General features: G+C 39.5%; 1 long non-coding RNA gene across 1 annotated transcript in view; it reads left to right on the top strand.

The window, feature by feature from the left end:
- LOC124554119 overlaps window positions 1-19,413 on the top strand; it is a 32,995-nt gene extending 13,582 nt beyond the window's left edge. Inside the window, exon 3 of the long non-coding RNA XR_006968250.1 lies at window positions 19,347-19,413. This is a non-coding gene — a long non-coding RNA (uncharacterized LOC124554119). The remainder of the gene's footprint in view (window positions 1-19,346) is intronic.
- Window positions 19,414-23,508: the final 4,095 nt, after the last annotated feature.

The raw sequence follows: 23,508 nt of genomic DNA, 5'->3' as shown, positions 1-23,508 counted from the left end.
TATTTATTTATTTACATAGTTTATGCCCACATTGGAGCACTAAAATCAAACATAATACAACAGTCTACAATGATTAAATTTAGGTCTTAGCAGTCAGCAATTTCTTCGTTTTCCAAAACTTCTTCATTCGCAGTGATCTGGCTGCTCGTTCTTCTGCAGATATGAAATATTTCCTCCATTCTGATGGTTAGAATCTCAGCCGTGTGTATTTGTTCTCCAGAAGCAGTTTCTCTTCACTTTGTTGAATTTGGTGTGTGGTGATGTTCAGTTCATCCAGATCACTTTGTACTTCTTTAAACCAGATGTTTTTGGTTTCACTGTTCCAGAAGTAGTCAAAAAGTTGCTTCAGGATTCTAGTATTTGGAAGGTGAGATATGTGGCTGAAAAATGCAATCCTTGTTTTCTGCATTTTATCAAAAATGGATTCACTTTGTTTGTACACTACTGAATTTGGCAAAAGTCTCCTCTGCCCATTAACTTGATGTTTCTTACTGATAATTGTTAGGAGTATTCTTATCTCAACTTTCTGCAATTTGTCAGTTGGTGCTTGAGTATTTAGTCGGAATAGTGTTTCACTTGCATATGTTGCTTCCAGTTTAACGATGGAGGAGTAATGTCGAAATTTAGCATTTATTGAGAGAGATTGTTTTTAGTAGGTGGCCACATTGTTCTTTGCGCTCACAGAAGTTCTAATGTTCTACTATCTACTGATGCTCTTTCATTAACATTCCAGGTAATAATGTCACCAAGATATTTAAACTTTATTTTAATTATTTGATCATTATGGAGTATGATACGGGATGTGTCAAGCGAGAAAGCTGGGCATCATTTCTGTTTTCCCAAACGAAATTTGCAATCCGATCTTTGCCGCTAGTCGTTCTATTTGTTCTGTCTGAACCTTTGCTTCATTAATATTGTTTGCTAACAGCGCCAAATCATCTGCAAATGCAAGGCAGTTAAGCCGAATCTTTCATCCAGTCTTAACAGGTGGTGGGCGTATCTTGTTCCATTTGCACATGATTTTGTCCAGCACCCAATAGAACAATAATAGAGACAATCCATTGCCTTGTCATAGGCCAGTATGGATCTCAAAAGGTTTAGAGAATTCATTTCTGAACCTTACTCTAGCTTTAGTATATTGAAGGGTGACTGCAACGAGGTTGACACGTTTCTGACGTAATCCAAATTCTTTAAGAATTGACAGTAGAGATTCACGATGGATACTATTGTAGGCCTTTTTAAAATTGACAAACGTGATCACTAGTTTCTTGTCCCTGACCCTTCGATGTTTCATTATCCATATGAGACTAATAATTTGATCGGGACAGCTTCGTCCTGGACAAAAGCCTCCTTGATATTCGCCTAGTTCACCATCAAGCTGTTCATGAATTCTGAAATACAGAACCTTGGAAGAAATTTTATAAGTAATATCCAGTCGGGATATACCTCTATAATTATTTGGATCCAATCTATCTCCTTTTTTGTGTAGTGGATGGGTTATCGCAACATTCCATTCCTCTGGCAACTTTTCAGTATTCCAAATGTCAGTAAGATGTTTAAGTTCAGGATAATTTGTACATTTGCATATTTCTAAAGTTCTGCCACTAGTTGGTTCTCACCTGCTGCTTTATAATTCCGAAGTGAGTTAATCGCTGCTTGTACTTCATCTGGAAGTGGCGGTATAAGTCTTTCTAAGTGTGTTTTGTTTCTTGGATAGGGGTCAGATTCAGAATGATGTTCAGGTTCCACACTATTTAGTAACTATTTGAAATATTTAGCCAATATCATTGAATTGTCATAATTGTTGTGTGCTGCCTTTCCGTTTGTATCCTTCATCATAAGAGTAGGTGGAGTGTATTTCGACTGGTACCGTTTGAATGTCTGTTAGTAATGTCTGGTTTTGTGGTGATTGAAAGCATCCTCCATAGATTTTTACCGATTCCTTATGAAATTGCCTTTTGACCCAACTGATTTCTTTGGCAGTTGATCATCTAGCATTTATTAATTCCTCCCTGGAGCTTTCAGTTCTCTTTTGTCGGTAATTTAACCAGGTCTTACGTTTACATTGAATCACTACATCACATTCCTCATTCCACCAAGCATGTTTCTCGCGTTTCCATACAAGAGCTACTTCTTCAGCTAAGGCTTTTAATCAATTGACAGTGGCTTCTAGATTGTCACTTAAAGGTATTCTTGATCTCTCTTAATATATTTGATGATTAATATTATAAGTAGGATCATATGTTCTCTTTGTATCTAACTTTTGAGACTTGCATTTTCTTTTAGGTTTCAGTTAGATTTTAATTTTAGAAATGTGGTGGTCTGAATAAACATCAACGCCACGCAGCACTTAAAATAGACTTACTTATGGTATTTCTGATCCATGGCCACATCTATCTGGAACTCTACTAGCTTGATGTTAGGACATTTCCATGTCATTTACTTATGTGATCTTCTCTTAAACCTTGTCTTCAACACCAATCCATTTGTAGAATGAAATTCAATTAACCATTCCGCATTCCTGTTAATAAGTTTGTGAACTGGCCATCGCCCCACCACACCTCGAAATTTCTTCTCTCGTCTTGTCTTCGCATTACAGTCTCCAAGCAGAATTTTAATGTTAGTTTCTAGTATGGTCCTTACTAGTTGATCAAGTTCATCCCAGAATTTTTCTGTTCCATCCTTGTCAGTTCTATTTTTAACATTAGTTGGAGCATGAATATTTATCAGTGTGTATCTTTTGTTTTCCACATTAATTGTCAACAATGCCATTCTTGAGGAATTGGACGAAAGATCGTCAGTGGAATCAAATATTCTATTGTGTACCAAGAAACCCATGCCAAATTGGGGAAGATTTTCTATTATCCTTTCTCCTGGTGGTCCCTTATAAATTCGATATCCCCCTGATTCGATAGTGTCCCGGTGAACTCTTGAAGGGCTGTGATAACTATGTTCTCTTGATCTAAGACATCTGTTAAATGTTTCAATTTACCAACTTTCCTTAAAGAATTAATTTTAGCATCTTCTTATGTGGAATATGTTGCTTGTTGTTCATTCAGTGCATCGCTAGGTGCTCAGACTCGCCTTTGTACTCTACGTGACACCCCACCATATCCGAATGGTGTCTTCGCCTGGATAATCTCTACGTGACTGTCCAAACAGGTGGATTCTTTTAATAGAAGACTCCTCATATTTGTTTGATTATCTGATCAATGATTAAGTGTCTGACCAAGGTCAGGGTTTACGATTCCAGTTACCCGTAATACTAGAGGGCATATCATTTATATAAATAAGGAACACGAGTGGCCCCAACATTGATCCATCTGTTGAGACTCCTTTTTTCCAGGAATGGGTACAGGTATAAAGTGTACCAAGTTGGAATTTTTTGTCAGCTACTATGGTTCCTTGGCAGTGTAAAATATTTAAGCTTCTCCAAGTCAGTGCAGTATGGCCACTTATTTCACATATTTGACACCCACAAACCCACTCGTCAAATCCTATAGCGTGCTTTACATTGACTTACAATAGTAAAATTTGGCAAGAAGCACGGTTTCACAGTACGAATCTCAGTTGAATAATGGCTTTTTCAGTCTTCATTTTAAAATAGCCTTCACCTCCCAACAATGTGAGAAGTCTCCAGAAAGCCCCATATCTAACTACAGTCGGGAATAAATCCGAGATTCATCAGTGGGACTGGATTGTGTACATAGCATACACTTACGACACCACCTCCAGCTGGTTCATACCAACTTGTGTCAAAAATATACACAAAGACAAAAATGGTGAACAGTTTAGAGTCAGAAAGGAAATAGTTGCACAAAAATACCACACTCAGTTTCCATGAAAGCAGTTGGAATTTATGGATCTGCTATGTGATATAAGGCATGCGCATATGCAGTGTATGTGTGTTCGCAAAATGACTGGACAGAATTCACACCCACACTCAGAAATACACCTCCTATTGTTGTAGTCTTTCCAGGATTGGAAGGTAACTGTTGATGGTGAATACTTTGAAACACCAGCTCCACCCCAGACAGCACTAGCCTCCTCCTGCAAACCCTACAAATGCTATCGGTCGACTCCTCAATTTCAAGAATTCCAAACTGCTTTCACCCGATCGACTTAAGCAACAGAATTCAGGCATTTCCATTGCCTGTTATTGACACCCACTAACAACACGTACTGCTCAGTAATTGGTGGGAAGTATATCGAAGAGACATTGATAAGAATATTTTCTCTATTGAGTTTTAATTAGAGTGTGATGGTGAAGTTGTTTGGTCCTATACAAGGACAGTTTTAGAGTCATTCGAAGATAGTTTGACCACTGCACGGACCCTCATATGGAAGATACAACAACAGATACACTACTGCTAATTAATTTCAGTACACCCAATAAATGACATCTAGATTCTGTAGATAAGGTCTAATACCGTGGGTACGGTTGACGAAGCAAAGGAATAGTACAACAGTGGTACAGATGTCATGATTTTTGTTTGTGGTCATAGAGATACAACAGTATCCAACAAACAGTGTTGTATACATAAATATTATGTACCTATCTGATATGTTTGTTTACCTATTTGGCGACAGACGCCGCATTTAGTGGACCTGCATTTTCCCTGTAGTGATGTGATGTCCGCAGCGAATGACAAGCGTTGCTAAGATACATAACGTGTGGTTCCTGCATTTCAGTTCCTTCGTGACATTGAAGCAGAAGGGTGTGGTCTTTGCTTCGGAGACTTGGAGGTGGAGGTAAAAATCTGCGAATGACCAGCGCTATGTCCCCAAATACAGTTGCGGTTCACATCAGGAAGACGTCCAGGGCCCCAAAGGAACGAGCCCATACTATAAAAATTAAAAAGGAGCTTAAAGAGCTAAAATCGACAGCAGAGAACAATACATCTTATTCCCAACCCTTTTCAGTCGAAGAGTTAAATATGGCCCTGAACGATATAAAACCAAGAAAGGCCCCAGGGTTTGATGGGATTCACCCAGAATTTCTGCTCCACTGTGGTAAATTTGCAAGATTATGGCTTGCGTGATTCTTCTCTAACGTGTTGCAAACTGGACAAATTCCGCACACTCTCAAAAAGGCTAAAATTGTTGCCATATTAAAACCGGGCAAACTGAGTGACCAACCTCAGAGCTACCGCCCAATCGCCTTACTCAGCATGATCTATAAATTACTGGAGAGACTTATGTACAACAGAATGAGCGAAGTCATCCTGGAGGCTGTACCGGTAGAACAGGCGGGCTTCCAGCCGAAAAGAAGCTGCACGGATCGGGTCCTCGCTCTAACAACCTACATCGAGGCGGGCTTCCAAAGACAGCAAAAAACATCAGTGGTATTTGTTGACCTGACGGCGGCGTTCGACACTGTCTGGAGACAGGGCCTGATTTATAAGCTCCTCCGCATCGTGCCATGTCTAAAAACGGCTAACCTTATCAACGAAATGCTCTGCAATAGACAATTCCAGGTTGTCATTGGTAACAACAGAAGTAAATTCATGAAAATAATGGCCTGCCCCAAGACTCAGTACTGGCTCCACTGCTTTTCAGCATGTATATAGCCGATATGCCTAGGACGAGATCCAAAATGTTCGGATATGCGGAAGACTGGGCCTTGGCCACACAACACCCAGTGATGGAGGGAACTGAGATCACACTATCCAGCGATTTGACCACTCTAGGAAAATACTTCCATGACTGGAGGCTCCAACCCAGCCCATCCAAAACAGAGGCCACTTGTTTCCACCTGAATAACAAATTAGCAAACAAAGAGCTCAAGATCTGCTTTGATGGCGGCATTCTTCCATATAATAGAACACCAAAGTATCTGGGCGTGACACTCGATAGAACATTGAGCTATAAACAACACCTTGTAAACACTGCTGAAAAAGTCAGAACTAGAAACAACATTGTCCAAAAGCTTTGTGGCACTAGTTGGGGGTCCACTGCCTCCGTTCTGCGTAGCTCTGCACTAGGACTTGTCTATTCTGCAACAGAGTACTGTTCCCCAATATGGTTAAATAGTGCTCACATCAAGAAGGTGGATGCAGTCTTGAACCAAACGATGAGGGTTATCTCTGGAACGATCAAGTCAACTCCTGTCCAATGGCTGCCTGTATTGAGCCATATCCCGCCGCCACATTTGCGCAGAGAACACGCACTTGTCAGGGAGTGTCGAAAAATCCAAAATAGCCCAGATCTTCCTATCCACACCCTGAGTAATGGAATTGAGCAAAATAGATTGAAATCCAGACACCCCCTCTCGCAAGTGCCAAAGATCTGGTAAAGAACGCTTTTATTCTTGAGGACCGCTGGAGAGAAGAATGGGAGGAAAAGACACCGCCTCAGGTTAACACCTTACTGGGAACATCTAACAGACCTCGGGGCTTTGATTTGCTCCGCAAAATCTGGTCTACCCTTAACAGGATCAGGACGAGCCACGGCTGTTGTGCGGACTCCTTGTACAAATGGAGCATAGTTCCATCACCACAGTGCGACTGCGGCGCTGACAGGCAGACAATTCACCATATCGTGGTAGAATGCCCTCTGAGGGCCTACCCTGGGCCAACAAGGGACTTCATGGATGCGACTAACAGTGCAATCGATTATATTTCTAACCTAGATATTGTAACTGTTTTGTGTGTTATGTACTTTTAGATTTTTCATACGTGATTTGTACTTGCCATACGCTAAATAAATAATTGAAGTGTGCACACTGATAGTATGACTTCACGAGTGGAGATGTCCGTAGAAAAACTGGCTGGTATTGTAGCACATAGCCAAGCAGGTTTCTCTATCCGCCAAATTGTGAAACAGTGTAGTGTGTCTGTAGGGGGAGTGCAATACACCTTTCACTGCCAGGAGACAATAGGTAGCAATAAGGACATACCATGACCAGGACGAACTCGTAAAACAACCAAAAGTGAGATAAATATATCAGAATTACCAGTAAGAGAAACAGATTCAAAACAGCGCCTCAAATTCATGCTGAATTGGTAGAAGTGAACACGACAACAATATCTGTTGCAATAGTAAAACGGAGGCTGACAGAAATCGGGTTGAAAGGATATGTCACAGTAAGGAAACCCCTTCTAAGGAGATTTGAATGGGCTAGAAAACACCGTAGTTGGACACTGGAAGAGTGGATGAAGGTGTTACAGATTTTTGGAACCACAAGGATAACATTTGTTCTCCGATTTGTAGGGCAAACGGTAGCCGAGAAGTGTGTTCTACCTACAGTTAAACACGGTGGAGGTTCTATTATGGTTTGGGTATGTTTTGCTGTGGATAGAGTTGGTGACGTAGTGTAAATAGAGGGGTGTATGGATCAGAAGCAGTACCACCACATACTTCAATATCGGGCAATATGAAGTGGATTGCACTTAATAGGGAAGGGGTTCACCTTAAAACAGGTTAATGACTCAAAACATTGGTCAGCATACTGTTGAACTACATTGCATCAAAGGAAGAACAGAAAGTACTGAATGATATGGTATGGCCGTCTCAAAGCCCTGATTGTAATCCCATTGAAATAGTCTGGGATGAAGTGTACAGATATATCATGGAAGTTAATATATCCAGCAAGGAATATCTCTGGAGTATTGTTAAGGATGTGTGGAATCATATAGATCCAGAATACCTACAAAAACTGATTGACTGCATGCTTCGACTTTGTGAGACATTCATTAAATCCAAAGGAGGGTACTTTAATGAAAGTGAAATATAATGATTGCGATAGTATTATATATGTGGAAGTTAATATAATAATATTTTGTGAGAAATAATGTTCGATTTGTGTTGTAAATATGAAATAGCAGGGTGTATCGAAAATAATGAGCGGTAGTGTACCTCTGGCATAGAGAAACAAGGGAAACAGCTGAAAACAAGTGTCACCAGGTTGGTTTCAAAGAGTACTCTATGGCATTGGTCCTGTACTTAGCTTGCATTTATCATGAATCTCCTGCCCAACTCAAAGTCCAAAGTGAGTGGAAAAAAGCGTAAGTGGCTCCTGTATGTAAGAAAGGTTGAAGAACCGATTTACAAAATTACAGACTAATATCTTTAACATTGATTTGCTACAGAGTTCCTGAATGTATTTTCAATTCAAATGTAATAAATTTCCTGAATACTGAAATGCTTCTGTCCTTCAGTCAGCATAGTTTTAGAAAGCATCACTCATGTGTCATGTGAAACTTGGCTTTTCCTTTTCCCATATGATATCCTTTGAACTGTGAATGAAGGGCAGGATGTAGATTCCATATTCCTAGATTTCTAAAAAAACATTTGACACAGTGCCTCACTACAGACGGTTAACGGAGATACGAGCGTATGGAATAGGTTCTCAAATATATGAGTGGCCCATAAGTAACAGAACACAGTATGTTGTTCTCGATGGCGAGCGTGTCATCAGGGAAGTGTAATAGGAGCTATGTTATTTTCTGTATACAAAAATGATCTGGCAGATAGGGTGAGCAGCAATCTGCGGCTGTTAGCAGATGATGCTGTAGTGTATGGGATAGTATCATCACTGAGTGACTGTAGGAGGATACAGTATGACTTAGACTATATTTCTAGTTGGTGTGATGAAAGGCAGCTACCTCTAAAAGTAGAAATATATGAGTTAATGTAAATGAGCAAGAAAATGTTTGTAATGTTTGATTATAGCATTAGTAGTGCATTGTCTGTAATGTTTGATTATAGCATTAGTAGTGCATTGCTTGACAGTCATGTTGTTTAAATATCGAGATGTAACATTTCAAAGTGATCTGAAATAGAATGAGCATGTAAGGATTGTAGTAGGAAAGGCAAATGCTTGACTCGAGTTTATAGAGAGAATTTTGGGAAAGTGGTTCATCTGTAAAGGCGACAGCATATAGGACACTAGTGCGACCTGTTCTTGAGTAACCTATTCTAGAGTGCCAGGGATGCGCACAAGGGAGAATTAAATGAATACATTGGAGCAATGCAGATGTGGGCTGCTAGATTTGTTACTAGTAGGTTCGATCAGCCTGCAAGTATTATGGAGATGTTTCGGGAACTCGAACTCAAATGGGAATCCCTGGAGGGAAGGTGACACGCTTTTCGAGGAAGACTGTTGAGAATATTTAGAGGACCGGCATCTGAAGCTGACTGCAGATTGATCCTACTGCCACAAATGTACATTTCATGTAAGGACCACGAAGATAAGAGAAATTAGGACCCTTAAGGAGGCATGTGGGCAGTCATTTTTCCCTCACTCTGCTTGTACATGTAGAAGGGTTATGGATATCTCAGCCCTCTCCCTGGGGAACCGTAGCCCCCGTCGCCAGAATACCAGAAACCTAGTGTAGCAACCACAATGGCGAACACGACAAGGACACGTATGTGGCCAGGAAATGATATGCAACGAGTCTTTTTGCTACTGTGTGTTTCTTAACTATGAAAAGGTTTTTGGAATACTGCTACCAGTCACAAAATTTGTTGACGACTGAAATTATTTAATTAGCAACATACTTTGAGGTTAGGCATCATCATTGAGCTGCAGTGGCAGTAGAAAAATATTTAGCGCAAGGGTGCGTAGATGTTAAAGTTTATGTGTGTAGTCTTGGCAGCTGCTGTGGGCATCCTGCAGGGAAACAGAAGGATAGCTTAATAAGAGGCGATGCCTCTTTGTTGGTCTGCTGTTCACACAGAAAAATTTTAAATAACAACTCACTTTGCTCATCTGAAGTGGCTGTCTTCTTACGATGTGTTCAGCAACCTCCATTTCTATGAACATTTCTATGAATTTGTTAGCCATCGTTGGCAAATTCCCGAAGGTAACTCGAAACACGATATCGCAAAAGAACTTGACTGGAGCAAAGGAACACGGCAGTCAGAACAGACTGTGTTTTGATCTACCTATCAGTATGTCTACCCGTCTGTTGGCAGTCACTTGTGATGCATTCTACATATTATACTGTCACATCACTGATATTGCTCGACAACATATATTACAGAATGGGAGACTGTGACAATTTTATTTTAGAAATGACACTATAAAATTTTATTTTAAAGAATTTCAAAGATGTTGCTGGGACCTAGGTTTGTATATGATCTTAATGTGTATATGTGTTCTATTGAATTGAAGTTGGTCAAGAAATGTGGGTTGTTAAACTCCACTGTTTCATTTACGATCTTGTTTTTCAACTTTTAACGTGGATGACTCATCCGTTTCCTCCGAGATGGCCATTTTCCAGCTCTTTTTGAAATTATGTTGTTGCAACACTGTGGACTGTTTTGTCCATGTGTTTTGCTGTGGCTGACTTCTTAGGTTCATCAAGTCTCAAACGGTCAACAAGTTCTTTAAAATGGGTTTTAAAATTTCTGCCCATTTGATCACTGTAGTATTACAGTAGTTGCAATGACTGCATATAGCTCTGTAAGTTTGTAATTTGCTCAGTTCTTCTGTTGTTTGTGAGATGTCATGAACCAGTTAAGTTGTTGTTGGCAGAAGTGATCCTGATACCTTTGGTTTCCAACAGGTTGGCTGTTTTGTATAAAATGGCTCTGAATTGCCGTATAGTTAAACAGTTGGGTTTTTGTATGTTGGCTGATGGCCCTGTCAGTTTGTTTGCTTTTGTTTTCTGGTATGTGTTGTGATAGCGCACCTAGTTCATATTCATCATAGCCATTGTTTTGTGAAATCTATTTGATTGTGTGTGTTTGTGGGTCATTGTCGCCAGCATGAAGTGGGAATTTCTGTATTCTGTTTAAGAAAGCAGTGAATGCAGATTGTTTTGCATGTGTTGGGGTGTGTGTGTGGTGGGGGGATTGGCAGTGACAGTGACTGTTTGTGTTGGTTTCTGTGCACATTGATGTTCAGGGTCTGCTTTGTATTTGTTATTGTCATGTGAAAGAAGTTTATATTGTTATCTTTCTGGTGTTCTCTCTGTGTGAAATGGCTGTTCTTATGAAAGCTGTTGAATCTACATAACATCATTTCTATTTGCTCTTCAATTTGCTTATATGTTACGAATGTGACATCTACATATCTGCTGATTTTGTTACTGTTAAGTCAGGTATATGTACAGTACTGAAGTTGCAACATAAGCAGTAGCAGCATGCACTAATAAGTACCCCATGTGCATACCAAAGGAACCAACTTTACTTCCCCACCAAAGGGGTGACTGAACAACCTAATGAGTAGCAGACAGTTCATCTACGGAGGGGAGTGGTTGTCCACCATTGCAGTTATGTCCTTAAGTGCACATTTTAATTTTAAAGAAGTAGCCAATGAAATACAGTCAGTGAATTTTTAAAAAATACATTGTGTGATATATTTAAACAGCTGGAATCAGGGCAATTCTGATCAATGTAAACAAGACTTTTGAAACACTTGATTTATTCACAATATTTCTGATTTCGAGCTCTAACACCTAGACACAGGATTCGTTGACACCAAATATAAAATGAAAGATGAGATCTTATGATATCGAGATGCTGGAACCTGTTCAATATTATAACAAGAACAAATGAAATAGGCCAAATGACTTACAGTCTTTGGATAAACTATATATGTGAATCTAAAAAAAACTTAAGTCGTGCACAAAAGGATGCCATCTACTGATATCTCAGAAACACTGAACGAAACACTGATATGTTTCAGTTTGAACATTAAAACATTAACTTTCAAAATTCTTTACTCAACACTCATGTACGAGTACCATTTTGCTGCCTAAACAACATTACCAGATTGGCATCCACTGACAAGAGACCCCAAAACACTTCACATGCTCTCGGCTCAGCAAGTCACCTGAGCAAACTGCCCTAGTCAGAAGTCCACTGTGGTCAACCACATTTGGTTGCAAAAAGTCATTTATGCTTAGCATTTAAATTATAGACTATTGAAAATTATTAATTACAAATATTGAAACATCCTTTCATTTCATGCATAATTGTTATAAAACTCTCTTATTTTTTTATATCATTACATCACTGGAATACACACAGTAGACAAAACTCTTACTTTAATAATGAATTAAAAACAGTTTCAACCGCAATAAAACATTTGTTTACAATGTTTATCAGTTTCGGTTGCAATGTGACCATCTTCAAAAGATTTATACCACGATGCTAGGTAGTGGCAGTGAATGGAGCTGTTGTTATTACTCCATGAATGTCAAAAACTCACTTTGTGGAGTCATAATACCTGTCCCATTCAGCACTGCGCCACCGCCTACCGTCGTCATATAAATGGTCTGAAGATGGTCGCAATCTGACTGAAACCGGTAACACTTTTAAATAAATGTTTTATTGTGTTTGAGACAGTTTTTTATCCATTCTTGAAGTACTGTTAGCCAGTCTGATGTTTCTCCATGAGAATTGTTCTCAAAAATTTCTAGAAGTCTTTACTAAGTTTACTCCTACCATTTCCAAACTGTGTTATTCAAATATTTCCAGTTTCTTGGTGGATGACTTGTCTCGGCACTTGAATTTCGAAATCAGTTTCCTCTTCTCTTCTCTTCTCGGAAAATTCTCAGTAAAATTCACGCACATTACACAGGGTCAATGGACAGCAGTGCCACAACTATGATAGCTTTGCTATTTTGTTACACTTACAGAGTCACTTTCTAAAAACAGCTATTGAATTAAATTAAAACTTAGTTTCTGTAGGGAGTTATTCAACTCTTAGAAAATGGCTTTCCATGACTGCTACACGAATTACAGCTCTGTGGTGCTGACAATGGGGAGATCGAGTCACTAATTAAATTGTCGAAGACTAAGGATTCCCGTGGATTATAATGGGATGTGTAGCAGAATTTGTAAATGCTGTGGCACATATGTTAGCCCAGTAATTAGCCACATTTGTAATTTTTGCTTTGCGAATGGCCAGTTGTGTGAACTGCTCTATGAGAAAAGGATAATGTAGGGAATTTTAGACCCATTCCTATGCTATCTGTGTTCTCTGAAGTTTTTAAAAAGGACGTGACAAACAGCACTCGCTTTTCAGTGAGCTTTAAGAGCACGGAGGGAACTCACCGGCTGTGAGTTTGTGAATGGGTGTAGAGGCTACTATGACCATCCACAAGGAGGATCGGAAATGGGGGGCTGGGTAAACATCTTTGAAAATTCCAATATTATCAGGGTTGACACAGATTATGGAAATCAGGGAATATCAGGGAATTTCAAACACATGAGGGAAATATGAAAAAAAACACTGGAAATATTTGGATTTTGTCTCAGAAAATGAAATGGTTTGTTTACTGAGGTGTTATGCATCATCGCGGCTGGGTGCAGCCGAGTAGTGTGCGCCGCTTCCTTACTTCCCCATTCCCACTGCTTCTTCCCTTCCTACCACTCCCCTCAGCTTGCAGTCAGTGCTGCCACCACTTCTTGCCCCTAGCCTAGCAGCTGCCAAAGAGAGCCAAGGAGGCAAGAGTAGTAGTTTATTTGGATCTGATTCTCAGAAACTGCAGATGCAGTGGCCAGAGACAGAGGTTATGTGTGGCTGAGTTGTGTCTGAGTGGAGAGAGAGAGAGAGAGTGAGTGAGTGAGTGAGTGTGTGTGTGTGTGTGTGTGTGTGTGTGTGTGTGCGTGCGCGCGCGCTCTCTCATTTTGTGACAAATACTTAGGATGAACATTTAGTTGTGAGAGTGTGATTGTTTTTTCTACATGTCTGTCTGAGCCTCAGCAATCATCTTTATGGTGAGTTACCGTAGTACCTATCCTCATTATTATTGATTCTCAGAGTATTTGAGCAAGTTACCTGTTGCATGGATTGATCACCATGGTCTCATTTCTTCAACTAGCTGTCTGTTGTTCGTGCTGGCTGTGCGCGGGATTTCCGAGGTGGGTCAAAAGTGCAGGCTGCTCCTGTGGGTATCTGTAACGGATCGGGCCTGCCGACCTAAAGCCATTTGGTTCCCACTGAGGTGCAGGCCCTGCCTGTCGGATCTAGTCTCACCGACCTGCCCGCAGGCTGGGTCTGTTTGTGTGTGACGTAATGCAGCAGATTTTCACGGTTTATCCGTGGGCCCAGGACTGTGGTGTTCCCCGGCAGGCCAGAGGCCGTGGGCGATGGACTTCAGGAATTACAACTGTCTCGTCATAAGTATGTTGTACAGTGTGGCATTTTATAGACATTTTACTTGTTATAGTTAATTTTGGCACTTAAAAGTACTGTATATGTTAGAAAGTGTGGAAAATAAGAAGAAAAAGATTATGCCAGTTGGTGGCGGTTTGTGCTTGTATATTTCTCGAAAGAAAAATCCCTGAATACCTGTAAAATAATAGATAGAGCACAGTGGGTAATAACCGACAATAAAGAACATTGTAGAATCGATATTTCATTGGGGGTCCCCTGCAGTGTTGCTTTACACAATTCTTTCCCACCTTATACACTTCTTTCAAAAGGCCAGCTTTCTCCTGAGGTTATTTCTGAAATCAGTGAAGGTATTTTAAATCTGTCTTGCAACTCCAAGGAAATATGCATTTTTATCACAATATGTGTTTTGTTTTATTGAAGTAAAATAATATCAGTGGGCCGAATGAAACACACATACTATTTGGCTTGGTTTCCCCATCTAAAAACAGTTCATTACAAAAGAGTTTGATGTTAGTACTTAAGATTTTTGCTCACATCAGGAAACCCCATCTGATTGCTAGATTTTTAAAATATTTCCTCATTTGCTCTATTGTACCATAGCTGCAAAGACAGATTGTCAACTTACGTCTTAAGGTACCTTTGAGATCTCAAAATTTGTCATGGAAAAGTGCTAAAACTTGTCCGGAAATCAGGGAAATATCTTGGAAATTCGTGGCAACCCTGATTATTGTCTTTTAGTATTTGGGGCTGATGTATTGCACTTTTAGTTACAGTTATGGAGAATGTTCTAGAAGTGTTGAAATGTAGAAGCTTATCTCTATCTTTCTTTTTTTGTGTTGTGGTATTTTCTGAGAAATTGTTCATCTTCCTAAACACAAAGAGGCACAGGCAAACCTACATTTATACTGCATCTAGTTGATACAGGGTCTGTGTTAAACAAGAAACTATAATCAAGTGAGGAAGCTGGTTTATTTGAAAAACTATATGGTGTGTCCTCAGATGGAAAACCAGTCCTAAGCAAAGAAGGGAAAGCTGAAAGGTGGAGCAGTATGTATAAGGTCTCTACAAGAGAGGTGAACTTGAAGGCAATATTACAGAAATAGAAAATTACGTAGATCAGATGAGATGGGAGATACCATACTATGAGAAGAATTCGACAGAGCACTGAAAGACCTAATTCGAAACAAAGTCCTGGGAGTAGATGAGATCCAACTACTGGTAGCCTTGGGGGAGCCACACCTGACAAAACTCTATCTGGAGTGCAAGATGTATGCAACAGGCGAAATAACCTCAGACTCCAAGTAGAATGTAACAATTGCAGTTCCAAAGAATGTAGCTACTGACAGGAGCGAAAATTATCAAAATATCATTTAATAAGTAATAGTTGTAAAATACTAACAGGAATTATTTGCAGTAGAATGGGGAAACTGGTAGAAACCAACGTTGGGGAGGATCAGTTTGGATTTCGGAGAAATGTAGGCACACACGAGGCAATACTGACCCTATAACTTATCTTAGAAGATAGGTTAAGGAAAGTCAGACATACATTTATAGTATTTGTAGACTTAGACAGTGTTGACTGGAATATTCCCTTTGAAATTCTGAAGGTAGTGGTGATAAAATACAGGGAGCAAAGGGTTATTTACAACTTATACAGAAAAACAGAGAGCAATTATAAAAGTCAAGAGGTATCAAACGGAAGGAGTAGTTGGGAAGGGAATGGGACAATGTTGTAGCCTACCCTTGATGTTATTTAGTCCGTACATTGAACAAGCAGTAAAGAAAACCATAGAAAAATTGGGAGTAGGAATTAAAGTCCAAGGAGAAGAAGTAAAGACCTTGAACTTTGTCAATGAGATTGCAATTCTGTCAGAAACAGGAAAGTACTTGGAAGAGGAGCTTACGAAATGAGTAGAATATACAATGAACAGCAACAAAAGCAAAACAAGGATAGTGGAATATGATCAAATTAAATCAGGCAATTGTGAGGAAATTAAATGTAGTCAAATTAAATCAGGTGATGGTGAGAAAATTAGATTAGGAAACAGGACACTGAAAGTAGTAGATAAGTTTTGTTATTTGGGCAGAAAAATGACTGAAGACTGTCATAGTAGAAGGGATATAAAATGTTGGCTGGCAATGGCAAGAAAAGCTTTTCTGAAGAAGATTATGAAAAGGAAAGTTGCTACTCACCACATAGTGGAGATGCTGAGTCACAAATAGGCACAAAAAAAGACTGTCACAAGTAAATAAAGCATATCTAATATATGGTGAGTAGCAACTTTGCTTTTCATAATATTGTTACATCCCATCCTGTATTTTCCATTGTTGAATTTTCTGAAAAAGAGAAATTTGTTGACATCGGATACAGATTTAAGAGTTAGGAAATCTTTTCTGAAAATATTTGCCTCGAGTATAGCCATGTAGGGCAGTGAAAAATGAACTGTTAACAGTTTAGACAAGAATAGAAGTAAGGCAGTGAAAAATGAACTGTTAACAGTTTAGACAAGAATAGAAGTTTTCGAAATGTGGTGCTACACGTGAATGCTTAAGATTAGATGTGTAAATGATGTAACTAATGATGAGGTACAGGACAGAGTTGGGGAGAAAAGAAGTTTGTGGTACAACTTGACTGAAAGGCACAATTTGACTGAAAGAAGGGATCAGTTGAGGGGACTTATTCTGAGACATCAAGGGATCACTAAAGTGTGGTGGGTAACAATCGTAGAGGGAGACCAAGAGAGGAATACAGTAAGCAGGTTCAGAAAGATGTAGGCTGCAGTAGTTAGTATGAGATGAAGAGGCTTGCACAGGATAAAGTAGCATGGAGATGTCCATCAGACCAGTGTCGAGATTGATGACCCTGACAGCAATGTGTTGCTTCTGTAAATTTAAATTTGCCCAAAAATTTATGTATTCTTCTCCCAGAGAGTAAGCTAAAAATATTGTTTATAGTCAAGTTTCATGTTACAGTGCATTGAGCATGTAAAATATGTTGCTTTATAATTGGTAGACAGTACTGGCACTTTTCAAAATTTGTTTAATAGAGGACTTGCATAAATAAATAACTGTGCAGTGTTCCATCATCTTTCGGGCGTGCACTCGGGACAGTGACAATTCTTCTTGCGATATTTCGGCTAGAAACCTCCCAGCCATCTTCAAGGCGAGTCGGAGACTCAGTTCATAGCGTTTTCGCGTTCCTATTTACGCGGAGAGTCACGTGATGCAAAGCTGCTGAGGATTGAAAGCGCATGCGTCAAAGATATCAAAGTCGCCACTACTGCGCTAGTTATAGATAAGATGTATATAGCAAAGATACACATACAAGCGCAGAGTGCAAACAAAATAGTGCTGCTGCGAATCCACAGTGCTTGTAAATAAATAATTAATCTTTAAAAGTGGTAACATCTGTCGGAAGTGAAGAAGCAGAAATTCTTTCCGAACGAAGGTGTGAAATAAGCGGTTTCCAAGCATGCGCTTTCAGTCCTCAGCAGCTCTGTATCACGTAACTCTCCGTATAAATAGGCACGCGCAAACACTATGAACTCAGTCTCCTACTCGCCTTGAAGATGGCTGGGAGGTTTCTAGCCGAAATATCGCAAGAAGAATTGTCGCTGTCCCGAGTGCATGCCCGAAAGATGATGGAACATTATGTCCGCCGGGAAAACTTCAAGAATCACATAACTGTGCAGTGGTGAGTAATCAGCTGGCTTGTTATGAGAATGATATGCCTTGCCTTATGTATGCCAGTGCCTTTATCAGAGCAACTAAAATATTCAGTCCTATAAGTTCAGGTTTTTTAGTGTTAAATGAGATGGAAGAAACCTATGCAATATAAGAAGAATATTTCAACAGCTAAATGCTGCCAATTAGACTACTGGGTGTCGTACTTGTCATCAACATCTACACTCTGCATTCCACTGTGAGGTGCATGACAGAGGGCATGTCCCATTGTATCAGTTATTAGGGTTTCTTCCTGTTCCATTCACATAAGTAGCATGGGAGGAATGGCTGTTTGAATGCCTCTGTGCATGCAGTAATTATTCTAATCTTATCCTCACGATCCCTGTGTGAGCAATACATAGCGGGTTGTAGTATATCCCTAGAGTTATCATTTAAAGCTGGTTCTTGAAGCATTCTTAATAGATTTTCTTGGGATAGTTTATGTATATTCTCAAGAGTCTGCCATTTCAGTTCCTTGTGTATCTCTGTGACACACTCCCGTGGATTAAACAAATCTGTGACCATTTGTGCTGCCCTTCTCTGTACACATTCATTATCCCTCGTTAGTCCTTTCTGGTATAGACCCCACACACTTGATCAATATTCTAGAACCAGTTGCACGAGTGATTTGCAAGCAATCTCCTTTGTAGACTGATTAACTTCCCTAAGATCCTGCCATCTGCTTTGCCCGTGACTGAACCTTTGTGACCATTCCATTTCATATCCGTACAAAGTGTTACACCCAGGTATTTGTATGAGCTGACTGATTCACAACAGTGACTCACTGATGTTATAGTCGTAGGATTCTACATTCTTTTCATTTTGTGAAGTGCAAAATTTTACACTTCTCAACCTTTAAAGCAAGTTTCCAATCTTTGCACCTCTTTGAAATCTCGTCAAGATGTCACTGAATATTTATGCAGCTTCTTTCAGACAGTACGCCAACATAGGTACCTGCAGCATCTGCAAAAAGTCTGATGTTACTATTAATATTGCCTACTCACCAAGGGGCAGCAGGGGAACGCACACACACAAGGCTTTGACTTTTGCAAGCTTTCAGAGCCGGTGGCATTACATTGTATTATCAATAATTGATTATTTCCATTGTTATATTAATATTGTCTTAAAGGTCATTAATGTACATCACATATAGCAAGGGTCCCTACAAACTTCCCTGGGGCATGCCCGAAGTTACTTTACATCTGACGATGACTCTCCATCCGAGATCATACGCTATGTTCTCCCTACCAAAAAGTCCTCAATCCAGTCTCAAGTTTCACTTTATACACCATATGATCATACTTTTGACAATAACAACAGTCATTCTTATCCACTGTACCCACTGAACACTGTGTATGAGAATTTGTAACTTCATATCTAAATGCCCTTATAATATTGTGTAATGTTGATTTTTTTTAAGAAAGGGGAAAAAAAGAACAACAAAACTGTTTGTAAGATGGCTGTACGAATAAAACCAATTTAAAGAAAAAAAAGAGGAAATAAAGAAAAGAGGACAGATAATTGAGTGACCTTTTTTTTCTGCTTTCAGATACCTGGCCAATGAGATGAAGTTGTACCACTTCCATCAGTCCAGACATTTGTCAAAGAAGTGCAGTTTGTAAGTATTCTGAAACATTGATTGTCGAGTATGCGCTGCAGTAATGTGAATATTGACTGAATTCTGTCATGTTGACACAGTCTGTGTTTCGTGAGGGGGAAAAAGCTTTCATTAGCAAAGATCTCAGAAGTTAGTCTGTATTGTTGACAGTGGGTTTCAACAGTTGGAACTGTCGTTTTCTGGTCTTAAAAAATTTCTGTGATGAAACATGTGCCATTGTGAATTTGTAGCTTATGGATAAAACCCAGCACATAGGTTTTTCAAAAACACAACCATTTATAGTTAAAAAAGCAGCTTGTGCACACGAGCATGTTCACATACATAGCACTCACAGAGGCTCGTTAAGTCTTAAAATGTACAGTATACATTAAACTGTAGTTGCACCATATACTTCGGCTGAGGTGTGGATCCACAATGTGTGGAACATTTCTGCAAACATAAACAGATGTGCATTTTGCTGTGCTTCAAGAATTAACAAGCCTCTGCGAGCACTACTTATGCAAACGTGCTCATATGTACGAGGTGCTTTTTAACTGTAAATGGTTTTATTTTTGGACAATATTATGTATAATATCCTGCATTTTAATCAGTGTGGCATAAGGTACAAGCTCACAGTGGAACATGTTTCATAACAAACTTTTTTTGAAGACCAGAGGATGACAGAACTGTCAAAACCGGTTGTCCACAATAAAGACTAATTTATGGAATATTGGGTATTGAAAGTTTTGCTCAAGGAATAAATATTACTTCTGTTCCTTATAGCTATCGCAGAGAAGCTGTATGGATGCAGTTTCATATCATATCTGCTACAGTGAAAGACTGAAGTTGAAACAAGGCTGCTGGATAGACACAGGGTGTAATACCCCAGGCTAACTGGGAAATCTGGGGAGAACACAGGAATCTTTAAGATTTCTGATAATTTTTCATTGTTTTAGTTTCCAGTTAAATTTTTGTAATTTTGACGAGTAAGAACTGATATTCGTAACAAAAATTTTACTTTGGCCCACTACAGCAGGATAATATTGCAGAAAGAAAACATAAATGAGAGAATAACGCTAAAATAAAATTTAGTTGCAAAGAAAGTGCGCTATTTACTACAAAACAAACTGCACACACAAGTGTCTGCCAACAGCAAAATGTGTTGAAGGCTTTAGGATGAAGACTGTGTCATATTTTGTAACAACAAACTGCTTTCAATTAGTATGATGTCACAACAGTTTACTTTTATAACAGGTCATGGGAAAATATTGAGGATGGTGGTTTGAGAAGCGTAATTTACGAAGTAAATTTCCTATTATGCAAGATGACTTACGTCGCATGTGAGAATCTGTGATTAATTTCTTAAATCACAGAGCGTTTGACTGTCACTCAAAACTTAAGACTTTGAGGGACAGCTGTCTAGAAAAATTTTGAATCTAGAAACCAGCCATTTATGCCATTATTTAAATATTTCCAGAATATTAGACCGAGTAACACCTTACAGTGGTTAGCACACTGGTCTCCCATTCGGCAGGACGACAGTTCAGGCCTGCGTCTGGCCATTCTGATTTAGGTTTTCCATAAAAAAAACCTCTCCGAACAGGCCTCGGAAGGCTCAATGGTACCGAACGGCCGCCGTGTCATCCTCAGCCCACAGGCGTCACTGGATACGGATATGGAGGGGCACGTGGTCAGCACACCGCTCTCCCGGCCGTATATCAGTTTACGAGACGGAAGCCACTACTTCTCAATCAAGTATCTCCTCAGTTTGCCTCACAAGGGCTGAGTGCACCTCGCTTGCTCACAGGGCTTGGCAGACCAGATAGTCACCCATCTGAGTACTAGCCAATCCCGAAAGCACTTAACTTCGGTGACCTGACAGGAACTGGTGTTACTACTGCAGCAAGGCCATTGGCTAGGTTTCCCATGATTTCCCTAAATTGCTTCAGGCAGATGCTGAGATGGTTCCTTATAAAAGGGCATGGCCGACTTCCCCATCCTTCACCTATCAGATGGGACTGATGATCTCGCTGTTTGGTCCCTTCCCCATAATCAACCAACCAGCCAACCAACCAACCAATCTGCGTATTTGTGTTTGATATATCTTGAAAGGTAACACACTAAAAAAGGACAAGCTTAGTTTTTCATATCTGTTTTATTTCTGTCATAGATTACGAATTATACAATAACAGTGGCAAAGAGTAAAATTATCCTTCAAAAGTAGTTAGAGGTGAAATCTTGAGCAATTTTCCATGTAATAGGCTTTTCTATGGAAAAGTTGGAGTGCTTGTCAAAGGATCCATCGTATCCTTACAAAAAAAAAAAAAAAAAAAATGACAAAAAGCTTCCGATGACTGGTATATTGTAGGTGATAGCTTATCTTTTCATGTAGCTATACTGAATGTATATTAATTTAAACCATTAACTTTTCCTATTTGCATATTCGCTCTACTTAACAGTGATGTGGCTATTGGCCGACTACAACACAAGTCCTGTGCTCTGAATATCTGCTGTCATTGGCTGGGGAGTACTGTAACTTGAGCTATGATTGGTTGCAATGGCTCATCGCAATCTCGTTTTCGGTGCTTCGAAAGATACCGTGCTTTAATTGGTGGAATTTGTATTTATACTTTTGTAATTTGAAAATATGTGCTGTACATGATGGCTGCGCATCAAATATTTTATATTTTATATACAAGTTATTTTTTGCTGAAGTATCGGGAAGTTCCACACTTGTATACAATACCTTTACAATTCAAAGGATTTGTCAGTAGTTCGGCAGCGCCAAGGAAAAAGTGTATTGTCACTTAACAAAGGGAAAGTTTATTTTTAACTGGGAAATTTGGGAAAAAATCCGTCCCCCCTCCCCTCCCATTCTCGCCAGCGTATATACCCTGAGACAACATTGGTCCAGTATTACTGATATGTTTGAGAGCGCCAACCATTATATAATTATTGCATGTGCTGTGCAAGATATATGAGACAGACAAACTATCAGTTTAATAACTCATGAAACTTCCTGGCAGATCAAAACTGTGCACTGGACCAGGGCTCAAACCAGAGATCTTTGCCATTCTCAGCGCTTTACCTCTGCCAGTATATCTCCTACCTTCCAAACTTCTCATTCAAAACCTGTGGGACTAACACTTCTGGAAGAAAGGGTGTTGCAGAGACATTGTTTAGCCTGTGGCTCAGGAAGTTTCCTAATGGCATACACTCCGCTACAGAGTGAAAATTTGTTCTGGTTAATAATTCATGATATTGTCACAAATAATTTACAGAAGAATGGAAAAATTGCTAGAAACCGATCCCAGGGAAGGTAAGTGCAGGTTGTGGAGAAATGTAGCGGTATGTGAGGAAAAAATGACCCTGTGATTTATATTAGAAGATTAGTTAAAGAAAGGGAAACCTGGATTTATAGCATTTGCAGATTCGGGGAATGCTTTTGACAATGTTGACTGGAATGTACTCTTAGAAATTCTGTAGATAACAGGGATAAATTATAGTGACCAAACAGGTAACTGCAACTATTACAGAAATCAGACGGCAGTCACAAAGAGTTGAACGACGTGAGAGGGAGATAGTGGTTGGTAATGGAGTGAGGCAGGGTTGTAGCCTATCCTCGATGTGTTTCAATATGCACGTAGAGCATGCAGTAAAGGTAACCAAGGAGGAATTCTTAAATGAAATTAAAGTTCAGGAAGAAGAAATAAAAACTGAGGTTTGCCGAAGACACTGTAATTTCTTCAGAGTCGACAAATTAGTTGGAAGAGCAGTGTGGCGTGGGATGTGTAATGTCTTCAACAGAGGCTGTAAGATGAACACCATCGAAGGTAAAACAAGGTAAGTGGAAGGTAGATGAATCGTGATGTTGAGGAAGTTAGATTAGGAAATGAAAAGTGTTTTTCTATCTGTGCAACAAAATGCTGATGATGGTCAGTGAAGGAGAATATAAAATGCAGACTGTTAGTAGCAAGAAAAGTGTTTTGAGAAAAGAGAAATTTGTTAACATCAAACTAAAAGTATAAGTGTTTGGAAGTAATTTCTGAGGATATTTGTCTCGTGTGTAGACCGGTACTGAAATAAAACATGGTTGATAAACAATTCAGACAAG

Source organism: Schistocerca americana, chromosome 11 (genome assembly GCF_021461395.2).
Source record: "Schistocerca americana isolate TAMUIC-IGC-003095 chromosome 11, iqSchAmer2.1, whole genome shotgun sequence".
Classification (NCBI taxonomy): Eukaryota; Metazoa; Arthropoda; class Insecta; order Orthoptera; family Acrididae; genus Schistocerca; species Schistocerca americana.
The sequence above is the reverse complement of the archived record's forward strand: the minus strand, read 5'-3'. Positions and strand labels throughout refer to the sequence as shown.